This window comes from Marmota marmota, unplaced genomic scaffold (assembly GCF_001458135.2).
Source record: "Marmota marmota marmota unplaced genomic scaffold, marMar, whole genome shotgun sequence".
In the NCBI taxonomy this organism is placed as follows: domain Eukaryota; kingdom Metazoa; phylum Chordata; class Mammalia; order Rodentia; family Sciuridae; genus Marmota; species Marmota marmota.
Window position 1 is genome coordinate 3,721,236 of NW_026000026.1, and position 15,280 is coordinate 3,736,515.

General features: G+C 43.9%; 1 long non-coding RNA gene and 1 other non-coding gene across 4 annotated transcripts in view; both read right to left on the reverse strand.

The window, feature by feature from the left end:
- LOC125618939 overlaps positions 1 to 11,885 on the reverse strand; it is a 30,591-nt gene extending 18,706 nt beyond the window's left edge. The window contains exons 1-2 of one of the 3 annotated variants that reach the window (XR_007350321.1): positions 11,263 to 11,773; positions 9,103 to 9,946 (exon numbers count right to left, since the gene is read on the reverse strand). This is a non-coding gene — a long non-coding RNA (uncharacterized LOC125618939). Of the gene's footprint in view, positions 1 to 7,620; positions 9,947 to 11,262 lie in introns of those variants that run through there. The other 2 variants (XR_007350319.1, XR_007350320.1) reach the window with 2 other exon arrangements.
- On the reverse strand, positions 7,445 to 7,550 carry LOC125619279. Its single transcript, XR_007350767.1, has one exon. It is a non-coding gene; the product is annotated as a U6 spliceosomal RNA (small nuclear RNA).
- Positions 11,886 to 15,280: the final 3,395 nt, after the last annotated feature.

The following is a 15,280-nucleotide window of genomic DNA, read 5'->3' on the forward strand; positions in this document are numbered from 1 at the left end:
GTCCTCACGTGGTAGAAGGGCAAGGCGATCAAGGGCAAGGGCCCCTGATCTCTGAAGGCCCTGAAGGGCCTGATCCCACTCACAATGGGTTAGCGCAAAATGGGAACTTTAGCGGTTTAAGAGCTGACAGGCTGTGTTTTTGCATGCCGACACACAGCAGCTCTGCTGGTTGACATTTAACCCTAGAGGCTTACGGCGACTCACAGGTACCATAGGAGATGAGCACAGTAGCAGAAGAAGGAGACAAAGCCAGGGACAGAACAATCCCCTTTAGGCTTAGCCCCTAAGCTGTATGAGCTAAGAGTCCCTAGGCTCTTGACAAGCTTGCACCCACGTAAGGGATGTAGAATGCACCCCCTTAATAGAATTGCACCAACTCCCTTTGCCTCGATGTGCCCAAAACTCACTTATGTATAAAAGCAAAAGCTCTGCTGTGTTCGGGGCTCAGATTTGGGGAATTATCCCTCTGGGTTGTGGCACCTCCAATAAAGTGTTGCTTCCAGATCTGGGTGTCCTCACCCTCATTTCCTGCTACAACAAGGGCTCCACTTTCATGGCCCAATCACTTCCCAAAGGGCCCGTCCCCTAAACACCACGGCCTTGGGGGATTTCAACATATGAACGTGAGGGGCACAGACTTTCACACTATTGGCACTATTGTTCCTATCAAAGAAAAAAATAATCAAAATTATTAAGGGAGGTTACTTGAGGAATCCGGGGAGTTTGTTTTTCCTGGTAAACCCCTCTGTGCTGTTTTATATGTTATGATGTTTGTGTGCTACTTTAGTGAAACGTTTAACCATTGTTTCAACTAATGTATCCTTTGAGGTCCCACCTGCAAGCCTGGCCACTCTGGGCAAGTGGTCATCACTTCAATTACCTGAGCTTCAGTTTCCTCGTCCACCAAGTGGGTGAACTGTCCACCTCCCTCCCATATGGCGGGAGCCTGGCAGAGCGCCTGGCACAAGGCACACGCTGGCTAGATGGACAACACCCAAGCCGATGTCAGGTCCACTCTGTGTGCGACAGATCTGGGCCCTGAGAGTCCTGATGGAGAGGCAGCGACCTTAGATTCTCAGAGACCATCTGACCTAGTGCTTATGCCACAGCTGAGCCTGTGTGGCCCAGTCTGGTCCTGGGCTACAGGAGGAATCCATCTGCAAGACCAGGACTGGAACTGGCTCCTGGTTGCCGCCCAGGGCCCTGCTGGCCACCCCTGCGCTCTCTGAATCATCAACTGCTTTTGGCTCGGGACAGAGTGAAAAGAGAGTGGGCTGGGAAGAACTGAAACGTTCCCTCCTGTGCAAATGGTTTCTCTCTGTGCTGGCAAGTCCAGGGTGTTCAGACAGAGGTCAGGAGCATGTGCTTTCTGTGATATCCTGGGGGAGAGAATGTGACCCAGCTGAGGGTGCAGGTGAGGGAGAGGGAGCCGGAAGGAGCTTGGCCGACTTTGATATCTGAAAGGGCTCCTTTTTATTACAGGAAGTGGTTGTTGGGGGGGGGGGGCACAGAAACCAACTCTGTTTTTCTATCAAAACCAGCGGAAATTATAATCAGGAAAATTAAGAAGTCATTGAACAGACTGATAATGTGGCCCAGGCCACTGTCTATCCAGCCCTGTCCTCTCCCCAGCCTCAGCTCCTCCTTCCTCTCACCCACCTGAGCTTTGCCGGCTGGTCCCCCCACCCGCTGCTCCCTTGCTGACCTGCTTCAGTCCTCCCCTAGGACTCCTGCCCTGCAGCCACCACGTCTTTCCGTCTCTGCACTTATCAAGGTGTCAAAATCGCCCCTGCCTACCTGTCTCTCCTAGTGGACTGGAGGTCATGTCCTGGACCCTCAGCCTCAGGTCTGGAATTCGGACCAAATAGTGCTTTTCTTGTTCTGTACCATTTAGGCGCATGCGGTCTTTTGAAATATTTGCATTCATCACTGTCAACTAAAAAATCAAGAAATCATGATTTCTGGCTTCTCTTGACACACCGGAAACCAGGTAACCTGGATCCACTTCTCCTCCCTCAGAGCCGCAGTCCCCTTCCGATAGAGGATTCCGTCTCCATTTATCCATAGTCCTCCCGTGCTTTTTGAAGGCCAGAGGGAGCCATTTGCCAGCGCCCTTGCAGTATCATTTTTCTTCGAGTGGATCAAAGAAGAAGGTGAAATATTTCTTCTACCCATGCTCCTCCCTCACACCTGCGTATTTCCCTCCTTTACATTCCCAGACTCCACCTGAGCTTTCACCCTCCCCCAGGCCGGGAACACCTGAAGACAGGTATGGGGCACCTTGTTCACCTCTGTGGCTCCACAGCCAGCACCAGGCCTGTTGGGAGAATGAGCGCAACTCTTCTTACTGCAAAATGAGCTCTTTACAAATCTTTCACCTCCTTTCGATAAAGGAGAAGAAATGTCCACTCAACAAGAGCTACTGGGCTTAGCTCAGAGATATAGCACTTGCCCAGCCTATGTGAAGCCTGGGGTTTGATCTCCAGCAGCTCAAAACTTTTTTTTTTTAATTTTTTTTACCAACTTTGTACCCATTTTTCATCCTCAGTGTAGCCCTCCATCAAACCACTCCCTGGATGTGATTTCAAGTTCTGACCAAACCTTGCTCTTAGCGTTTGCAAAAGATAGTGAAGACCTGTTTATTGGTGGTATTGGTATTAATATTAGAAATAAGTAGTTATCATTGATCAAGGGTGTCCCCGTGCCAGGAACTTTATGTTATTTATGCGTTCAAGCTTTACAGCCACCCCATGGAGTATCGGCAGTCCTCACTGAAGGCAGGACTGTCCATCCGAAGGCATACAGGATAAACCAAAACGGCACAGCAGCTGATTTTTAAGTGACTCCAGGCAAAATTCGCTAACTGAAAAGTCAGATCTAGCATTCATTAAACCATTCGGTAGCCACGTAGTTCTAAGAATTTTACCTGTATGAACTCCTTCAGTCCTCTAGATGATATTTTGAGGAAAGAACTAATAATTTCCATTTTGCTGCTGGGGACATTCGAGTCCTGAGATTTCCACCATTTTACTGTGATCATCAGCTAAGCCATCTCTCTCTCTTACTTCCCAGCTTCTGCACCCACTCCCTGCGTTGAAGGGAATGATCTCCTTCCTGAGACTTCCTGGAGAGCCATGCCCACAGGGGAGGAGGACAATGCCCCCACAGGTTCACCCCCAGCCTCCCGCAGCCAGGACGTGAGCATGTGACTCAGCTCTGCCCACCGGGCGCATCTGCCTCGGGCTGGGATTGAAAACTAACCGGGGGAATGTTCTCTGGCAGGCTTGGTGGGCCAGCACAGCCAACTTCCCGTGACAACAGTGGCAGTGGGGTGACAGGCAGCACTGCGTATCTGGAATCGGGGTCAGCAATGTTCCCAAGCCGATTCAGCTGCGTTCATGGAAATGTGGACCGTTTCATTCTTTTTTTTCTAAGTTTTTTGGGGTTTTGTTTTGTTTTGTTTTTGTGTGTGTGTTTGTTTTGGTACCAGGGGTTGAATCCAGGGGCACCTAACCACTGAGACACATCCCCTTTTTATTTTTTTATTTTTGAGACAGAGTCTTGCTAAGTTGCTTAGGGCCTCACTAAGTTGCTGAAGACAGGTGTGCACCACCACGCCCAGCTCTGGACACCATTTCTGACTGCTCAGCCTGTCTATTCCACATCCTTTAAACAAATTCCTTTCTGCCCTACTCTTTCAGTTGTGTTTCTGTGTTTATTGATTGCTGTGGCAAACTTGGGATTTCAACCTGACCAGTCTGTCTCCTAGCATTTACATTTCAACCAGTATGCTATGTTCCCCCTGGAAGTGTTCTCCAGCTTCAGGCACAGTTGGATCTAGGTCCTTAAGTGACGTCAGTGGGCTGCTCCATTATTTCCTCATCTCTCCTCTCCTGTGTACTGACTCCACTTTTAGCCACACTCCTTGCTCATATAGGCAAGATGACCACCAGAAGCTCCAGGCTTATATATGCAGCAGCTCTGAACCCTCACAGAGAAAGACACTGCTCTTACCATATAGTTTCAGGAAAAGTCTTAGACTTAACTCCTGCTGACCCAGGTCAAATTATGGACATCTGTGCAGTGGACTCAATGAATTGGCTAGGCCTCAGTCACAGATCCACATGGTACTCAAGGTGGGGTCTCATGCTCAAGGGATGGAGCAGTTCTCCACAGGAAATCAGAAGGAAATGCTGGGCAGGCAAAAACAAAAGGTACCTCCTACATCCTACTTCTAAAGAGGAGGCAAATCAGGCTCAGAGAGGCTGGGTAATCTGCTCAGGGTCACACAGTTAGGGAATGAGAAGTTAGAATTTGAAGGCCCTCAGACGCGGATAGCTCAGCTTTCTTATTGCTTTTCCCATTTGGTTTGCAAAATTTTTCTAGATTTTATTTTCTTCCCCTACTTCCCTGATTTAAATGCTATGAAAAAATTTAAAATTTATAGAGTTATAAGGAAAAAGAAAAATCCTTTGAAATCTCATCACCATATGACGAGTGCTGTTGGTTAACATTTCGTGGGCATCTTTCATGCATGTCTATGCACATGGGCAACAGAAGCAACATTTACATAAATCAAAACACACAGTAACATCTTTCAATCACAGATGCCCTTTCCTAATGTGATTTTTTCCCCTTGGCCCTTTCATTATCCTTTGCCACCCTCCACGAACCTCCCTAACATACTCCTCACCTTCTGGCTCAAATAATCCAGTTAACAACTGAGTGTGTTTTTGAAGACTTTTCTCCAAGCCAATACAATCACACACACACACACACCATAGAGAAATTCTGCTCTTACTTCTTACAATTTTTTTTAAATCTCCTTTAACTCTGATGTCATTTTCCGTTCACTGATGTAATATGTATCGTTGTTTTTAATACCAGGATTGAACCCAGGGCTTTCAACCACTGAGCCACCCCCCAGCCCTTTTTATTTTTTATTTTGAGACAAGGTCTCACTAAGTTGCATAAGGCCTCACTAAGTGGCCTCACTTTGAACTTGCAATCCTCCTGCCTCAGCCTCGAAAGCTCCTAGTATTGCAGGCATGCACCACCTTGCCCAGCTTCATAATAAGTATTTTAAAGGACACTAATTTTGGGTCCCAAAGAGTGATTGTCAAGAGATCTTATTCATAGAAGGAGCCCCCCCGCGCCCTTTTTTTTGTGCTGCTGAGGATTGAACCCAGGGCCTTGTGCATGCAAGGCAAGCACTCTACCCACTGAGCTCTATCTCCAGCCTAAGGAGCCCTTCTTGACACCCCTAAAATTGCTTTGCTGAGGTCACCTTCAGGTGGGCTCATCCCCCACAGTTCTGGGGCGGGCGTAAGAAGGCTGAGGGGGGACACTCTATCCTAGTAATAGATATAGACTGCCAGGCCCTGGTCTCCTGATGTCCAGGTTTGCTTGCTGGCCTGTGTGTGATGCCCAAGGGCCTACAAAGTCACCTCTGACTGGAGCTCCTAATTCAGGCCAGCTCACCCCTCCCCCCCAGCCCTTCAACACCTCCCATTTCCTTTTATGGATTTTTTTTCTTCTTCTTCCTCCTGCTCGGGAATTTTAACCAGTCTAGGGACCAGTTGCCTGCTCTCAGGTCAATAGCCCTGGAGAGGGCTGCGGGTGGCCTCTGGGATGCACTTCAGCGGCTCCTGCAGACAGACCATTTTCTTCCTGACTCAGTTTCACTCAAATTAAGCCCCTTTCGCTTTTGAGAGCGTGAGTTGGCACCAATCCAGAACCAGAATAAATCGGTGGCTAAAACCTCTTATTCATCTCTCAAAAGTCCAGCTCCCCAGCAGGAACTTGGAATTTTTTGTTTGTTTGTTTGCTCCCTACTTTTGTTCCTTGGTCACCATCACATTTTAGAAGGGATTTGAAGCTGCTCTGTGGCTGGAGTTAAGTGCTTAGTAAAGTATTTGTTGAGGAAGGGATGGAAGAGTAAAATGATGGAATAGTCAGCGCTTGGTGAATGGTTAATGCGCCTGAAACTGACCAAAAATTGTTACTGAGCAGAGGCAGAACTGCAGTGTTGTCCACTGGCGCCACCTTCTGGAAACAAGTTAGAATAACAGGTCCGTTTCTGCAGCTCCAGCCTAAGGGCTTCTGAAAATGCAGACCAGGAACTGAGTCAAAAGGAAGAGATCCCAGCAAGTAGAAGGCTGAGGCAGGAGGATCCCAAGCTCAAAGCCAGCCTCAGCAACATAGAGAGACCCTGTCTTAAAATAAAAAATTTAAAAAGGGTTGGGATGTGGCTCAGTGGTTAAGCACACCTGGGTTCAATCTCTGGTACCCCTCCTCACCAAGCCCCTAAAAAGAGAAAAGAAGAGAATCAATTTCAACAAAATCCCCTACCCCAGTCTCCTCTGCACTGGACCTCCAAGTTATTGTACTAACATTATTATTTTTAATAAAACATGACTATGACATATTAGTGCTGGTTTCAAGTGAACCTAAATGTGATAAATGCTTTAGATGTATCTTCATTCTCATAGTAACTGCAAGAGATGGATTACCATTATTGTTGCATCTTTAGATATTAAAAACCGGAGGCTCTCAAAGGCTTATAGTAGACTTATTATATCCAAGGAACTCAGCTAGTCAGTGACTAAATAAGACTCAAACTGTTCTGCCTGACTTTGGAGACTGTTGCGGGTGGAGCTCCCCAGAAATCAGACTCTAGGGTGGAGATTTGCTGTGGGAAGTGTATTGCAGAGTGCTGTCCAGGTCGTCTGTGGGAAGAAAAGGTTGAAAGTGCAGCCTCAACAGAGGCCTCAGTTGATGCCAGGGGCACATGGACCCAGAATGGCAAGGAGGCGCCCTGTCCCTCACAGTCATTGGATGCAGTCTGTCCCAGGAAAGAGGTATGAACTTGAACCAGGCTGCTCTCTTCAGCCAAGGCAAGGCCCCAAGAGAGACTCAGCTGAAAGCTGTTGGCAACCAAAGTTCCCAGTCACTGGGGGAATAAATGCTTCAGCCGTGAAGTTGGATGGGGGAGGCGGGGTCTGGGCTGCATACCACAGTATCCCCTAAGAGCCCCTGTGCCCGTCCAGCACACCTGACTGCTCAGCGCATTCCTCAGTGCAATGGGGAGGCTTGGTAGGTAGACAAAGTCAGTGTTATGAATTGTGGAAGGAAGGATTTAAAGAATAAGAATGGTTCTGCCTGCCATCTACCCGGAGAACCTCTGACCCAGGCCATGCCTGCCATCCTGCTGCAATAACCAATGAACTTTGGTCTATTCATACAGAAATATGAATTATTTTATGAGTTCCAAACCCTTAATAAAGAAGTAAAATGCAAAATCATCAGCTGACCAGGCAAATGCATGGTGATGAATTGCTCGACATATTCAAATTAAAAATGAAAGAATTGAGGGTCACAATTGATTAATACGTGAAAACTGATTTTTTTTAACCTTTTAGGTTTTTATTATAGTTCTCTCTGAAAAAATACGGATCGCTTCTCCAATTTGTGTATCATCCTTGCATAGGGACCTGCTAATATTCTCTGTATGGTTCCAACTTTAGTATATGTGCTGCCAAAGTGAGCCCGAGAACTCATTTTAAAAACATAATTCTGTGGCAAATTAAATTGTTTAATAAAAATATTTTACTCATATCATGCTACTTCCATAAGAGTTTAATGGTGAAAAAAAATATGAAAGGAACTTTAATCAGTGTGGCTACACTAGGAAGACAAGGGGGCCCAAGTCCTCAACCCTTCCTTCCAGGAATTGACAATGACTTTGAGGTTTGATAGACAGGGGAATGAGTGTGAGGGTTTGGGACTTCCAAAGCCGGAAGTCTTTCATAGCTGCAAAACAGGTAATCTTGGGTTGGCTTGGCCTGGTCCATCATTAACTCAGGATTGTTCAGGCAGGGCTTTGCCCAGGATAAGGAAGTTGCTGTTGTCTGGAGGTAGCTTCCACTCATCTCAAGATGTTTATTATTCAACCCGGTGGTTCCTGGAATCTAAGGTGACTCAGAGCAAAGGAGACAGATGCAAAATGGAGGCAGAGATACCAAGTCTTGAAGCCTGCATTTAGTCACCTATCAAACATTTGCAGACAAAAGTGAAGAGGCTAAGTCCTTAATATATTTCCCCTCAAGGGGGATGAATTTTGAGGGACATCGGGCTTGGTCTCATGTCTTCTTAGCCCAGTGCAGAACAGTGTGACTTCCTCATCCCCTGACATTAGGCTTGGCTGTGTGACTTGCTTTGCTCAATGGGATCTGAGCAGTTGTAACACAAGCTGAGGCTTGAAATGTGCTTGCCCGGCTGACTTCGCACTGTGGTTCTTCTGCCATCCGACAGAACATGTCCTGGCTAGCTCACTAATCTAAAGAAGATGAGTGACACGCAGAGCAGGACTTGACCAGCCTGCAGCTTACAGCCAAGCCCCACAAGCCTCGCTGAGTCAGCCGCAATCAGCCAACTTGCAGAAGTGTGAGAATAAATGATTGTTATTTTATGCCACTGAATTTTGGGGTGGCCAGTTATGTGATAATAGCCAACTGATACACATTTACAAGGTTGTAAAGGATGACGTACGACTGTGTAAAGAGTAATTTTGACTATGACTTTTCCTTAAGAGCTGTCTTTAGACCTTAATCTCTCATAAGATGTTGACTCATGTACTTTTATATGATAGATACCACAAAGTGTCTCCTAATAAATGCCTCCCTTACTTTTACAAAGCCATGAGACATTCAGGGTCCCCAAACCCCAGACACAGGACTATATAAAACCTGTGAAGCCCCTTTAAAGGGTGAAACTCTAATGTCTGTCATCAGGATTCTGGGCAGTGATGAGCCTCCCTGAGAGCCAGGTGTCCTGGAACTCGCAGAGCAGGAGCACTCCCCCTAGAAAGCCAGAGACTCAACTGCCAGAGAAGGGTGTCAAATAAGATTCCGAGGTCATCTCCCTTGTACCTAGGTACACGGTCCGCCCCCTATCCCCACCCCCCAAAAAAATGCTAGTGGTCCCAACCTCCCTTACAGTCATGTCTGGCCATGAAATTGGGTTCTGTCCAATAAGATGCCAAATAACCACATAGCAGAGTCTAGGACCCTTCTTAAGAGACAGGAGGATTTCGCCCAGTACCTTCCACTTGTTCCCCTGGTGGCTTCTTCCTTCTTTCTGACTTGGATGCAGGATGTCAGGAGTTGGAACAGCCCTTTGGACCATGATGTGAGCTTGGAAATGGTAGTTTATGCAGAACGAAGTAAAAAGATTAAAGTTCTCATGGTACAAGATTTCATGGCACAAACCACCAAACTTCCTACCTCCAATTTTTGCAAGAGAAGGGAAACAACTTCTAAGTGGCTAAAGTCCTTGATATTTTAGCATCTCTGTTATTCACAGATGAACGCTTCCAACTGTTGACAATCCATAGTCCCCATGTTTATTAGAAGAGAAGAGGTCTTTCTTTGATGTTGCTGTTGCTTTTAGTAGAAAAAGAACCTCACAGTCAGGAGCAGCTCCATGATCCGAGCAGACCAAGGAAAAACACCGTGGCTCCCCTCCACTCCTGCAGTGGATAATGACAGGACAGGATGACAGCACTTCTGCTCCTAAAGTACTCTTCCACCACTGTGGTTGTCAGAAAAAATCTTTCTCACACAGATTGCTTCTTCCTGACATTGCTCACTTCTCCATCCGTGTCTTGAGTGAATATATCAGATACAGATACTTCTTGAACCTTAACTGAAAGAGTCTGGCAAACGCTTTGCTTTTCAAAATTATCTTGGGAAGGTAAAAGATTAAGAAACACAGAAAGGAAAGGTTAAAACTGTTACTAAAATATTTTTGGTATTGAACAATAGAAATCATTGTCTCACGGTTCTGGAAGCTGGAAGTCAAAGACCAGGGTGCTGGCACGGGCGGGGGCTGGCACAGGCAGCTCCAACGAGGGCTCTCTTCCTGTCTTCTACCAGCCACCTTCTTGCTGTGTAGGGATGAGTGAGTGAACACAATAAAAATTCTTGAAATCTCCAACAACCAATCTATTATTGAACTAATAATAGAACAAAATATACCAAACGAAAATGGTAAAATATCTATGGACTAGTCTATTAAAAATGTGCCAGATGTCTACTAAGAAAACTATAAACTTTTACAATGAGACACAATGGAAATACTTTATATATTACCTTCCTGGATGTGAAAGACATAATACCAAAAACAAATCAAGGAGCTCAAAGTGAATATATAAACACAGCTCCATGCCCATAAAATACTACAAGAATTTTTCATAAGGGTCGATAAGCTGACTCTAAGACTTATTTGGAAGAATAATTGTGCAGTATGACAAAGGGAACTTTGGAAAGAAATAGAAGAGTAACAAAGGACACAACATCTTCAGTAACTAAAACAGTACTGGAATTTACAAATACATGTACAAAACAAGAATCCAGAAATGAACTTATAGGGATTTATTATATATGAAAATGTTATTTCAGATAATGGGAAAATAGTGGGACATTCGATAAATGTCACTATGACAACTGGATATCCATTTGGGAAAACAAATTGATTTGATTATACCTCATCCCATTTTCAAATATAAATCTCAGAACCAAATATAACATTAAAAATCCTAAACCAGGTGTGGTGGTGCATATCTGTAATCCCAGCAACTCAGGAAGCTGAGGCAGGAGGATTGCAAGCAGAAGGCCAGTCCCCATCCAAAATTAAAAAGGATCAAAATATAGGACAGGGGATACAGCTCAATGGTAGAACACCCCTGGGTACAATCCCCAGTACTGAAAAATAAGAGACAGAATTTGTTGGGTTTTTTTGTTTGTTTGTTTGTTTGTTTGAGACAGGGTCTTACTATGTTGCCCAAGCCATCCTTTAACTCCTGGGCTCAAGGGATCCTCCTGCCTCATCCTCCCGAGTTGCTGGAACTAGAGGCATGTGCCACTGTGCCTGGCAAGACAAATTAGTTTTTTAAAGGAAGTTTGTAAAAATGGAAAATAGAAATTGCCAATAAAATATGTAAAAATGCTTAGTTTCACTAAAAATGAAGGAAATGCCAATTAAAAATACCAAGCATGGTGACGCACATGCCAATAATTCCAGCTACTTGGGAATCTGAGGCAGGGGGTTCATAAGCTTAAGGCCAGCCTGAGTAACTTAGTGAGACCCTGTCTCAAAAATCAATTTTAAAAGAGCTTAGGATGTAGCTCAGAGATACAGTATTCCTGGGCTCAATCCTCAGTACCCCCCCCCACACACACACACACACACACAAACCCTTACCATGTTTTGCCATTATTGCCAAATGACAAAGTCATTTTTTTCAGTGTGGGTGGGAGAGCGGGTGGATATCTCCTATTTGTCTCTTCAGTTTTGCTCTCTGCCCTTTTCTACCTCCTCTGTGCCCCAGGAGTCAGGCTGCATCAACAGATTCCTTCTGCCATCTGGTGAAGGTGGAGGTCAGCCCAGTAGGAGACAGAGGGGACAGGGTGTTTCAAGGCCTTCATTCCCTGGCTCCTTCCTTGTGGAGCCACTCCCACAGTCCCTCTCCACGGGACTCTTCCTTCCACTAAGAGCCCTCTCTCCCACATCCTTCCAACCTTCAGGGGTAGTAATAGCCCCTCTTACTAGTCCCAAGTACTGCACTACTTTTTGCATACAGTCCCCCATTAAATTCGCCTTGAAACTCTCCTAGTGAGTGTGCCACATGAGGATACGAGAGAAAATGGGCACACTCCTTTGGAGAAGTACTCATCAGCAATTTCACTTCTCTGTATCTACCCCAGAGACTCACTTGCATACATGTACAAAGGGCAAGCACATGGGTACTTGCAACACCCTTGTTTGCCATAATAAAAAGTTAGAAATAATTTAATTGCCTTCAACTAGGGAAATAGTTGAATCAACTATAGTACATCCATTGTATGGTGTGGTATGTAGTTATTTTTAAAGGAGGCATCTATTTGTAGCATAAACATCTAAAATATATTTTTGCTTGAAGGAAGATCAGAGCCATAATAAATAGCATAAAAATGATACCTATTTCCATAGTGTTATGTATTTCATAAAAGTGTAGGAAACTGAGTACACTTGTAATCCCAGAGGCTTGTGAGGTTGAGATAGGAGGATTGCAAGTTCAAGGCCAGTTTCAGCAATTTAGCAAGATCCTACTAAATTATTGAGTTCCTGTCTCAAAATAAAGAATAAAAAATGCTGAGGATGTGGCTCAGTGTTAGAAAACCCCTGGGTTCAATCCCTGGTATAAAAAAAAATGTGGGGAACTTTTCACTGCCTCTCCCTGTAGAGGGATTATACCATCCCACCCCACTGAAGATAGGCATGGCCATATGATTTGCTTCAGCCAAGGGCCTGTAAGTGAAAGTGACATGTGACTTCTAGCCAGAAGCTTTAAGAGGCTCCACTATTCTTTCTTTTTCTTCTGCCACGAGGTCAGCAGGTCTCTGCTGCCCCTTTAAACTGTGTCCAGAGATACAGCTGAAGTCAACCTATAACAAACAAGTGAAGGATCAAGATATAAATCTTTATTGTTATAAATAGCTGAAATTTTCAAGATGTTTGTTATTGCAGCACAACCTAACCTACCATGACTAATATATACTGCTGTATAATTGATCCAGTTACTTCTAGGGAAGAGAAATGACGCTGGGAGTGATGATCCCAGGAGACTTTATATTTAACATTTTAATTTTCTTACAACAAAAATATATTCATGCATCACTGTGTAATAAAAATACAGTATTTAAAATGAATACAGCAGGTGTTTCCTTACTTAAAATTAAATGCTAAAAAAAAATCATTCTTAAAATAAACACATAAACACCCAATAAAATAATGGTTCTTTCTGCCCAGCTGGCACTCTGAAGGAGACTGGAGGCGGAGAGCTCTGTGAACTTTCCAAAGCAAGAGGAAGTACTGAAGCGTGACAATGTCTTGCCACCTTCTCTGCAGGTAGAAATCTGCAGAGCCTAGACACACTGTGAAATTTATTTCTAGTCCAGATATCATAAAATTGAAACACAGCTTCGGAAACCCTTTTTTAAAAAAAATATGAATAACGTCTACCTTTCCAGTGACCTCATTTATATGAGAACAAGAGTAATTATATGACCAAAATTCAATTCAGATATTCTAGGAAAACTCTATTCTCCTTGACACAGGCAACCCTTACCTAGAAAAGTTAGTAAGAGATATCGGAGCTCTGTTTCTGATTACACCCATAGACCTCTCTGAGTCAGACTTTATTGCATTAAACTAAAAAGCCAATATTGGTTGGATGGATATCAAAGGCCTCATGCAAGTTGATATGTCATAGACAGCCTTGCAATTTCAATTTCTCATTCAAGCCAAATAACAGCCTTCTTGTCTCTGAACTTTACTTTTGGGCAAAATCAAAGTAGCCAGACTCCCTGATCCATTGCTCAGTATTCAGCTTCCTGTGTGTCAGGCAGTTATGGTGACAGCTTCAGAAGTAGCAATAGAAGCCCTGACTTTCAATCACTGTTACGGTGACTTTGAAACAAAACTGCCCCCGCCCCCTGATATCTTCAAGACCAGCTCTTGTCATGAGTTTGCCAGTACCTAATTCCCTATATTCAATACCTTTCTGCCTAGAACGCCTAGAGTGGTTTCTTTTTCTGGCCTCTACACATGACCCCAGCTGAGAACAGGTAGGAAGGTAATATTCAGACAGTGCACTCATGGATGAAAATAGGAGATAGAAAGAAAAACCCGGTAAAATTAGAAAACCATCCCACAAAGTCAAATATGTGAATAGTTTGAGTTCTAGAAAGTGGAGATATAGAAAATAAGGAGAGGAAGGAAGGAAATATTCAAAGAAACAATTCACAATAATAACCTGGAACTGAAGAAAATGGACTTTTCAGATTGGGAGGGATCACTAAGGAACAATTAGACCTCAGGTACCTCCTGAGATGATGTGATAGCAAATATACGCTCCCACCTATGTGATACTCTTGCTGAGGACTGAATTGTCCTCTAATCGGGTCTCCAGATGTAACTACCAGTTCATAGAACATTTCAGAGATAGTGTAACATTCTAAACAACATCACGAGGCCATGAAACTTTAACCAATAAATTGCATAAGGAAAGGAATAGCAGGGGCTGGTACAGATCAAAAGACATAAGTAAATATAAATGTAGTGCAGAGAACTTGTTCAGATCCTGATTTATTTATTTTCTTTTTAATTTTTTATTTTGAGACAGTGTCTTACTAAGTTGTTTAGGGCCTCATTAAGAGGCTGAGGCTGGCCTCGAATTTGCAATCCTCCTGCCTCAGCTCCTGAGTGGTTGGGATTACCTGTGTGCACCACCACACATGGCCTTCAGATTCTGATATAAATAAGTCAATAAAAATTTATTTTTGAGATAATCAGATAAAATTGAACCTGGACTAAGTAAGAAATTATTGCTAATTTCCTTTAGTGAGATGATGGAATTGTAGTTACATTTTTTAAAAGCTTAGAGCTCCATACCAACATATTTACAATGCGATATGATATCTGGAATTTGCTGTAAAATGCTGCAAAAGGGATAGAATAGTGAAATAAAAACTAGGTAACGGATACAAAGTGGTTTATTGTATTATATGTTCTGATTGTTTTTAAATTATCATAACAAAAAGTGAAAGAAGAAAGCAATAAAGGAGGGAGGGAAAGAGGCCCAGGAAGGAAGGAGGGACAGCAGTGAGTGTCCCAAAGTCATTAAAGCTGAGATTTCAGAATATCAGAACAAAAGGCAGCTGGAGGAGGGACAAAACAGAGCTTTACAAAAGATCGAGAATCAGAAAGGTATCAAGTTTTGTGATAGCAATGCAGACGCTAGAGGAGCATGAGAACGGTCTGCACAATTATGAAAAAGTGACCTGCAGCCTAGAACCTTGTGTTTAGGCTAAGTATCGATGATACGTGAGGGTGGAATAAAAATGCCTTGAGATTGGTAAGGTTTCAAGAACATTTACCAAGCCGGGCTTGGTGGCGCACACCTGCAATCCCAGCAGCTCAGGAGGCTGAGGCAGGAGGATGGGGAGTTCAAAGCCAGCCTCAGCAAAAGCAAGGCACTAAGCAACTCAGTGAGACCTGTCTCTAAATAAATTATAAAATACCCACTTGAATCAAATGTATGAAATATGATATGTCAAGAGCTATGTAATGTTTTGAACAACTAATAATAATAATAAAAAAATAGGGCTGGGGATGTGGCTCAGTGGTCGAGTGTCCCTGAGCTCAATTCCCAGTATCCAAAAAAAAAAAAAAAAAAAAA